At 46.4% G+C, this 9,863-nt stretch overlaps 1 long non-coding RNA gene across 1 annotated transcript in view; it reads right to left on the reverse strand.

Annotated features, from left to right (window-relative positions):
- LOC137038330 (uncharacterized) overlaps nt 1-78 on the reverse strand; it is an 8,756-nt gene extending 8,678 nt beyond the window's left edge. The window contains exon 1 of the long non-coding RNA XR_010897459.1: nt 1-78. This exon is cut by the window's left edge and continues 189 nt beyond it. This is a non-coding gene — a long non-coding RNA (uncharacterized lncRNA).
- Between the last annotated feature and the right edge of the window lie 9,785 nt (nt 79-9,863).

A 9,863-nucleotide genomic window follows, 5' to 3' on the forward strand; every position in this document is an offset into this window, starting at 1 on the left:
TTAGCTGAAACAGGACGGTCTGTAAATACAGCGCTGAGAGCACATTTACAGTACATGAACCAAAGAAAAACACGCCACACGACCAGAAGAAATGGCTGGAAAACATTCCTCACATTCCAAAAACAGCCAACGAAGCCTGAGGAAGAAAGAGTACGAAACACATTTACTCGGATGTCTTGCTTTTAGGGTCAGGAAAACAAACTTAACTCAAAGGGAAACCAACACTCCATTGGCAGACCTTTGATCTCGTTTTAAACACAAATTTGCTAAATTTTAGAAAATGTTTCATTAAACAAGTTTCAATATTTTCAGCCATTTTGCTTCTCCAATAAATGTATCTTGATTTATGAATGTTTAGATATTTGTGATATATGATTGAAAATAAGACAAAAATATAATATTTTTTAAGGATGAACTGCTTAAACAAATATTTAAACAAAGTGATACAAATATAAATAATAATGTTATATATATAATACTATAATGAAAAGTTTTACATTTAAATAATCACAAAATTTTAATTCAAATCTAAAAGAAGCGGATAAGAAAATGCAGAATTGAGAGATTGATGGACAGAGAGATGGATCGATGGAGTGATTGGTGGACGGATGGATGGATGGATAGATAGATGGAGTGATGGACAGGTGTCACGGTTCATGGATTCCCTGTCTCACTCTTGGGTGCGTGTTGAATGTAGGTGAGGGCGGAGCCTGGGATTGGCTCATCACGCACCTGTGGCTGATCACCTGCACCAGCTGCAACTCATCACCTTCACCCTATTTAGTCTCTCTGTTTCTCTCTTGTCTTTGTCAGAGCGTTGTTGGATGTTTCCCCTTGTGTCTCCGTGTTGGTTATCGTTTCCCCCTTCCGTGAAACGCTGGATCCCTTCCCAGATTACCTCTACCGATCTCCCGAGTCACAGCTGCTCACAGCCTGCCCGTGTCACCAACAGAGCCTCTCTCACTGCTCCGTCTTACCCGGACTTCTTCAGTGTTCTGAGTTTTGACTTCTGTGACACTATCTGGCTTATTAAACTGAGTTACTTGCAATTGAATCCTGCCTCTGTGAATCCGTTACAGAACGCTCTGACCAACCATGGATTCAGCGAGTATCAACGCCCTACTGACCAGCAGCAACGAGAGACTGGACCAGCAGGAGGCGAACTTAACTGCCACAGGACAGGCAGTACACACTTTGGTGGCACGGGTGGCCGAGCTGACCCAACAGATGCAACAACTCGTCGGTCCCACTGTGCCCGACCCACCGCCGACCCCCCACACACCATCCGCATCGCGGCAACCGGAACCACGTCTGCCTACCCCTGAGAGTTATGCCGGTGAGAGCAATTATTGCAGAGCCTTCCTTACCAAGTGTTCCTTGTTTTTCGCTCTTCAACCGCAGACTTTCAACACGGAGAGATCCAAGGTGGCATTCGTCCTCACCCTGCTCTCCGGACGAGCCGCACTTTGGGGAACGGCGGTGTGGGAAAATCAACATCCTTGCAGCTCCTCGTTCCAGACGCTGGCGGCGGAGATGAGAAGGGTGTTTGACCGAGCGGTAACCGGAAGAGAAGCGGCACGTCAACTCGCAGAGCTCCGTCAAGGTAACCGCTCGGTCTCGGATTATTCCATCAAGTTCCGCACCCTGGCCGCCGAGTGCAAGTGGAACGAGGAGGCACAGTGGGACATGTTCCTGCATGGGCTGGCTGACCGCATCCAGAAAGAGATTTTCATGATCGACCTTCCGGAGAAGATTGACGGACTGATCGAACTGGCGTTGAGGGTGGACGCTCGTCTGAGTCGGCTGAGATCCAGGATGGAGTTTCAGCACAAGAGTGTCGAATGCCCTCAGGCCAACGCTGCGGATGCGGTCAGCTACACCTTCGACCCGGAGCCCATGCAGGTGGGTCGAGCTCGGCTCTCCCGGGAGGAGAGAGCGAGACGGAGATCCCGTGGTCTTTGCCTCTACTGCGGCGGGACCGGACACCTGCTAGACTCCTGCCCGGTAAGAGGACCACGCCCGGCGGTAAGGAGAAGGCTACTGTCGGGCGGGATCTCCGTGGAAAAGACCTCATCCTCCACTCTCCTTCCGGTGAGATTGCTGTGGGCAGCCCAGGAATTTTCCAGCCCAGCACTCCTCGACTCGGGAGCGGAGGGTAACTTTCTTGACTCTGCCCTTGCACACAAACTCAAAATACCCACCATTGCACTTAAGAACACCATCTCTGTCAACGCACTCAACGGACAAGTTCTCCCTGACATTTCATTCACCACTGAACCACTTACACTGATCACGTCTGGCAACCACACTGAACTCATTTCATTTTTTATCCTGGACACCCCTTTGGCTCCCATTGTCCTCGGTCACCCTTGGCTGGAGTTACATAACCCAAGGGTTGACTGGGGACAAAACTCTGTGTCTGCGTGGAGTGATAAGTGTTATGAGTCTTGTTTGGTGTCTGCTTGTTCGTCTGTGTCTCGTTCTGTTTTTCAGAGTGAGACGGTGAATCTATCTAACGTGCCTCCGGAGTACCTCGACCTGAAGGAAGTGTTCAGTAAGTCCCGAGCTGCTTCTCTTCCTCCGCATCGTCCCTATGACTGTGCTATAGATTTACTCCCAGGTAAGTCTCCGCCTAAGGGCAAACTATACTCTCTTTCTATTCCAGAGAGGGAGGCCATGGAGAAATATATTTCTGATTCTCTAGCCTCCAAATTCATCCGCCCTTCCTCTTCTCCAGCGGGGGCGGGGTTCTTCTTCGTGGGGAAGAAGGATGGTTCTCTGCGACCTTGCATTGATTACCGAGGGCTGAATAACATCACGGTAAAGAATACCTATCCTTTGCCGTTGATGTCTTCAGCTTTCGAGAGGTTACAGGGAGCATCCGTCTTCACGAAGTTGGACTTACGTAACGCTTATCATTTGGTTCGCATCAGGGAGGGGGATGAATGGAAAACCGCATTTAACACCCCCAGGGGGCATTTTGAATATTTGGTCATGCCTTTCGGCCTTTCCAACTCCCCAGCGGTTTTCCAGGCACTCGTCAATGATGTGTTGAGAGACATGGTCGACCAATTCATATATGTCTACCTGGATGACATTTTGATTTTTTCTTCGTCTCTCCAGGAACATGTTCGACACGTCAGACGAGTGCTTCAGAGGTTGCTAGAGAATGGGCTTTTTGTCAAGGCGGAGAAATGCGCTTTTCATGCACAGTCTGTTCCTTTTTTAGGGTACATCGTGTCATCGGAGGGAATGCGCATGGATCCCGACAAGGTTAAGGCTGTGATGGATTGGCCAAGTCCAGATTCCCGTAAGGCCCTACAGAGGTTTCTGGGGTTCGCCAATTTCTATCGGCGTTTTATTCGCAATTTCAGCCAACTAGCCGCACCTCTGACTGCCTTGACCTCTCCCCGAACGACGTTCAGGTGGTCCGATACAGCCGAGGCTGTATTTGCCAAACTGAAAAGCCGCTTTGTTTCGGCTCCCATCTTAGTCGCCCCTGATTCCACACGTCAGTTCGTGGTAGAGGTCGACGCGTCAGAGGTGGGGGTAGGAGCGGTTCTTTCACAGCGCTCTCCCTCAGATGACAAGATGCACCCGTGCGCGTTTTTCTCCCATCGTCTTTCTCCTGCCGAACGCAATTATGACATTGGTAACAGAGAGTTGTTGGCCGTCAAGTTAGCGTTGGAGGAGTGGCGTCATTGGCTTGAAGGGTCGGGGGTACCTTTTATTGTATGGACGGATCATAAGAACCTTGAATATATTAGATCTGCTAAAAGACTCAACTCCAGGCAGGCTCGGTGGGCACTTTTTTTCGGACGTTTTGACTTTGTTCTCTCGTACCGCCCCGGGTCTAAAAACATCAAACCCGACTCTTTATCTCGTATTTTTGATGCTTCCGAACGCCCGGTTACTCCCGAGTGTATTTTGCCAGAGAAGATAGTTATCTCTACACTCACATGGGAGATCGAATCGAAGGTCAAAGTGGCCTTAGAAGTTTGTTTGTTCCGGAGGGGTTAAGATCCGAGGTCCTCAAATGGGGTCACTGCTCCAACATTGCTTGTCATCCAGGGGTAAACCGCACTTGCAGTTTAATAAAGCAACGATTTTGGTGGCCACTTATGGCTCGCGACATTCGCAGTTTTGTTTTGGCTTGCTCGGTCTGTGCGGTTGGTAAGACATCTAACCAACCTCCCCATGGGTTACTTCAGCCGTTGTCTGTTCCTTCGAGACCCTGGTCCCACATCGCTCTAGATTTTGTTACTGCCCTCCCGCCCTCCCAGGGCAAGACGGTCGTTTTGACCGTCGTGGACCGATTCTCGAAGGCAGCACATTTCATTCCCTTGCCCAAATTACCCTCAGCCAAGGAGACAGCGGTATCTGTAGTAGACCACGTCTTTCGGTTACATGGCCTCCCGATGGACGTGGTCTCTGACAGAGGTTCCCAATTTGTGTCCAAATTTTGGCAGGAGTTTTGTAAATTACTAGGAGCCACGGTTAGTCTGTCTTCGGGTTATCACCCCCAAAGCAACGGTCAGACCGAGAGAGCCAATCAGGATCTGGAAAGAGTGTTGCGATGTTTGGTATCCAAGAATCCTTCATCCTGGAGCCAGCAACTCTCTATGGTTGAGTACGCTCATAACTCGTTACCAGTGTCATCTACGGGCCTTTCGCCATTTGAGTGTAGTGTAGGTTACCAGCCACCTATTTTTCCTAGTCTGGATTCCGAGGTCGCGGTCCCCTCTGTTCACGCCTTTATCCAGAGGTGTCATCGCACATGGACCAGAGCCCGTGAGACTCTGCTCCAGGTGGGAGCGCGCACCAAGGCTAAAGCCGATCGCCACCGGTCTAAGCCTCCCGTTTACGTCGTGGGTCAAAAAGTGTGGCTTTCTACCAAGAACATTCCTCTCCGCTCCGTATCTAATAAACTTGCTCCCAAATTTATCGGCCCGTTCACTGTCACCAAGATCATTAGTCCGGTGACAGTCCGCCTCAAACTCCCTCCGGCGTACAGGAGGATTCATCCCGCCTTCCATGTATCCAAAATCAAGCCTGTTTTTCACTCCCACCTTAATCCGCCAGTCCCGGTTCCCCCACCGCCGCGACTCGTAGATGGGGAACCAACGTATTCGGTTAATCGCATTCTGGATTCTAGACGGAGGGGACGCGGTTTCCAGTACTTGGTGGACTGGGAAGGTTACGGTCCGGAGGAGAGAAGTTGGGTTCCTGCTAGGGACATTCTGGATCACTCCCTTATTGATGATTACAATCAACAGGTAAGGTCGGCTGGGAGCGTCAGGGGACGCTCCTAGGGGGAGGGGTACTGTCACGGTTCATGGATTCCCTGTCTCACTCTTGGGTGCGTGTTGAATGTAGGTGAGGGCGGAGCCTGGGATTGGCTCATCACGCACCTGTGGCTGATCACCTGCACCAGCTGCAACTCATCACCTTCACCCTATTTAGTCTCTCTGTTTCTCTCTTGTCTTTGTCAGAGCGTTGTTGGATGTTTCCCCTTGTGTCTCCGTGTTGGTTATCGTTTCCCCCTTCCGTGAAACGCTGGATCCCTTCCCGGATTACCTCTACCGATCTCCCGAGTCACAGCTGCTCACAGCCTGCCCGTGTCACCAACAGAGCCTCTCTCACTGCTCCGTCTTACCCGGACTTCTTCAGTGTTCTGAGTTTTGACTTCTGTGACACTATCTGGCTTATTAAACTGAGTTACTTGCAATTGAATCCTGCCTCTGTGAATCCGTTACAACAGGTTGATGAGGTGATCGATGGATGGATAGATCGATGGAGTGATTGGTGGATGGATGGATGGATGGATGGATAGATAGATGGAGTGATGGACAGGTGGATGGAGTGATCGATGGATGGATAGATCGATGGAGGGATTGATGGACGGATAGAGTGATTGATGGACAAATAGATGGATGGATGAAGGGATTGATGGACAGATGGATGGATGGAGGGATGGATGGACGGAGGAATGGATGAATGAATGGATGGAGGGAATGATTAACAAATGGTGGGATTAATGGGCAGTGGATGGATGGATGGATGGATGGATGGGTGGGTGGATGAAGGAAATGATGGAGGGATTGATGGACGGATGGAGGAATTGATGAATGGACGGATGGAGGAATTGATGAATGGACGGAAGGATGGATGGGTGTAGGAATTGATGGATGGACGAATGGAGGGATTATTGGATGGAAAGATTGATGATAGAAGGATTGACGGATGGACAGATGGAGGAATTGATGAATTTACGGATGGATGGATGGATGGATGGAATTGATAGATGGACGAATGGAGGGATTGTTGAATGGAAGGATTGATGATAGAAGGATTGACGGATGGAGGGATTGATGGAGGAATGGATGGATAGACAGATCCAGATAAATTCCAGGCCTATAATATTGGTTTATGATTTCTGAATATTTTTATTTATATATCTAAAACAGTATTTATATTGTATACCTTTTGTCATGCATATTTTTTAATAAAAAATATACAGTATAACTCCGGATTTATATATAAATAATACAAATATTTAATTTAAGTATTAATCAATCATTACCAATATTTGTACCAGATTCATTTGTATTAAACTATTGTAAATGATGTTATCGGTTTATTCTGAATGCTGCAGTGAAATTCATCAGAAGGTCAGACGTATATTGGTGTGTGTGTGTGTGTGTGTGTGTGTGTGTGTGTGTGTGTGTGTGTGTGTGTGTGTGTAGATTGGTGATAACATGGCGTCTGCTGACGAGCCGTTCGGACTGATGGAGCGCTCGGTAAACAAAGCTAACTAGATTTCTGAAAGCCCTCAATTTGGCCTTCAGGAGCGACGTGTGTATTAAACCCAGATGACAACGGCCATCTCTGTGCAGTCGGACATCTACACACACACACACACGCCATCCAACCACACACACACACACACACATATGAGGACCAGTGACACTCGGCAATAAGCTCTCATTCATTAACACTGTTAATGCACACACTTCCTCTGTGTCTCTGTCTGCTGTTCCAGCACAAACATCTAAACATTCATAAATCAGGACACATTTACTGGAGAAGGAAAGTATAAGATATAATAGAAATATCATATAAACAATATAATATGATGGATGGGCGGATGGATGGAGGGATTGATGGACAGATAGACGGAGGGATTGATGGATGGATAGAGGGATTGATGGACAGATAGACGGAGGGATTGATGGATGGATAGAGGGATTGATGGACAGATAGATGGAGGGATTGATGGATGGATAGAGGGATTGATGGACAGATAGATGGAGGGTTTGATGGATGGATAGAGGGATTGATGGACAAATAGATGGAGGGTTTGATGGATGGATAGAGGGATTGATGGACAGATAGATGGAGGGATTGATGGATGGATAGAGGGATTGATGGACAGATAGACGGAGGGATTGATGGATGGATAGAGGGATTGATGGATGGATAGAGGGATTGATGGACAGATAGATGGAGGGATTGATGGATGGATAGAGGGATTGATGGACAGATAGATGGAGGGTTTGATGGATGGATAGAGGGATTGATGGACAGATAGATGGAGGGTTTGATGGATGGATAGAGGGATTGATGGACAGATAGATGGAGGGATTGATGGATGAATAGAGGGATTAATGGACAGATAGATGGAGGGATTGATGGACAGATAGATGGAGGGATTGATGGATGGATAGAGGGATTGATGGATGGATAGAGGGATTGATGGACAGATAGATGGAGGGATTGATGGACAGATAGATGGAGGGATTGATGGATGGATAGAGGGATTGATGGATGGATAGAGGGATTGATGGACAGATAGATGGAGGGATTGATGGAGGGATATTGATGGAGGGAGGAATGGATGGAGGGATTGAAGGATGGAGAAATTGATGGAGGGATTGAAGGATGGAGGGATTGATGGAGGGATTAATGGAGGGATGATGGAGGGATTGATGGACAGATGGAGTGATTGATGGATGGGTGGATGGAGGGATTGATGGATGGATGATGGAGGGATTGATGGATGGATAATGGAGGGATTGATGGATGGATAATGGAGGGATTGATGGATGGATGATGGAGGGATTGATGGACAGATGGAGGGATTGATGGACAGATGGAGGGATTGATGGATGGAGGGATAGATGGATGGATTGATGGACATATGGAGGGATTGATGGATGGATGATGGAGGGATTGATGGACAGATGGAGGGATTGATGGACAGATAGAGGGAGGGATTGATGGACAGATAGATGGACAGATAGACGGAGGGATTGATGGACAGATGGAGGGATTGATGGACAGATGGAGGGATTGATGGACAGATGGAGGGATTGATGGACAGATGGAGGGATAGATGGATGAATTGATGGACAGATGGAGGGATTGATGGATGGATGATGGAGGGATTGATGGACAGATAGACGGAGGGATTGATGGACAGATAGACGGAGGGATTGATGGACAGATAGACGGAGAGATTGATGGACAGATAGACGGAGGGATTGATGGACAGATAGACGGAGGGATTGATGGACAGATAGATGGAGGGATTGATGGAGGGATTGATGGACAGATAGACGGAGGGATTGATGGACAGATAGACGGAGGGATTGATGGACAGATAGACGGAGAGATTGATGGAGGGATTGATGGACAGATAGACGGAGGGATTGATGGACAGATAGACGGAGGGATTGATGGACAGATAGACGGAGGGATTGATGGACAGATAGACGGAGGGATTGATGGACAGATAGACGGAGGGATTGATGGACAGATAGACGGAGGGATTGATGGACAGATGGAGGGAATAAATATCTAAACATTCTTAAATCAAGACACATTTTGTGGAGAAGCAAAGATATTAAGACTGAAATATGAGTTTGTGCTTAAAAGAAGAACAACGGAGTGTGTGTGTGTGTGTGTGTGTGTGTGTGTGTGTGTGTGTGTGTGTGTGTGTGTGCGTGTGTGTGTGTGATCCGGATTGATGAGGAATCTGGACACTCGTCCTTCCCATCCCGCGGTCAGAGGTTCTGAAAACCCGTTCAGAGTTTAATGACCACATGAATATTTAGAGATCTAATTACTCCAGAGGCTTGTGAAGGCCGCTTCTCATCAGACGTCAAACAGACGCTCATCCCTCCATCCATCCCTCCGTCCCTCCATCTCAACCTTCACAAATAACCTCAGAATGGACATGAAATGGATCAACTGGTTAATCAATATTGAATATTGTCAGTGGAAATCATCACCGCTCACACAGATCGCAGCCTTCATGTCTGCACACACCTTAAAAGAGAGAAACTTGCTCTTTTTCATATTCAATATTTCACTCCATTTTAAAAGTTTATGGTAAAACAAAACTTCTTATTTGACGGCATAACAGCCGCGATACACTAAAGTCTGTTGACTTTTTAATTACTGCAACTTTTCCAGGTGTTTTTTATTTATTTATTTTATCATCATTATTTTCAGCAATGATTTTCAATGTAATTTTTATGTATTATACTAAAAGCAAATACTGCAGTTATTATATATATATATATATATATATATATATATATATATATATATATATATATATATATATATATATATATATATATATATATATATGCAGTTCAAAATACAGTCTAAAAGTACTTTAAAGCTTAAATATTTTAATAAAGAGAGATAAATACAATGTATTTATATATTAAATACTCCAATAAAATTATTTTTAATTGAATTAAATATTTTCATTTTAGGTTGGCATAGCTGAAGGCAGTAAAAATGGAAAAATACACTTAATATTTAATTAAGAAATTAAGATTTACAGTTCA

This window comes from Pseudorasbora parva, chromosome 13 (genome assembly GCF_024679245.1).
Source record: "Pseudorasbora parva isolate DD20220531a chromosome 13, ASM2467924v1, whole genome shotgun sequence".
In the NCBI taxonomy this organism is placed as follows: Eukaryota; Metazoa; Chordata; class Actinopteri; order Cypriniformes; family Gobionidae; genus Pseudorasbora; species Pseudorasbora parva.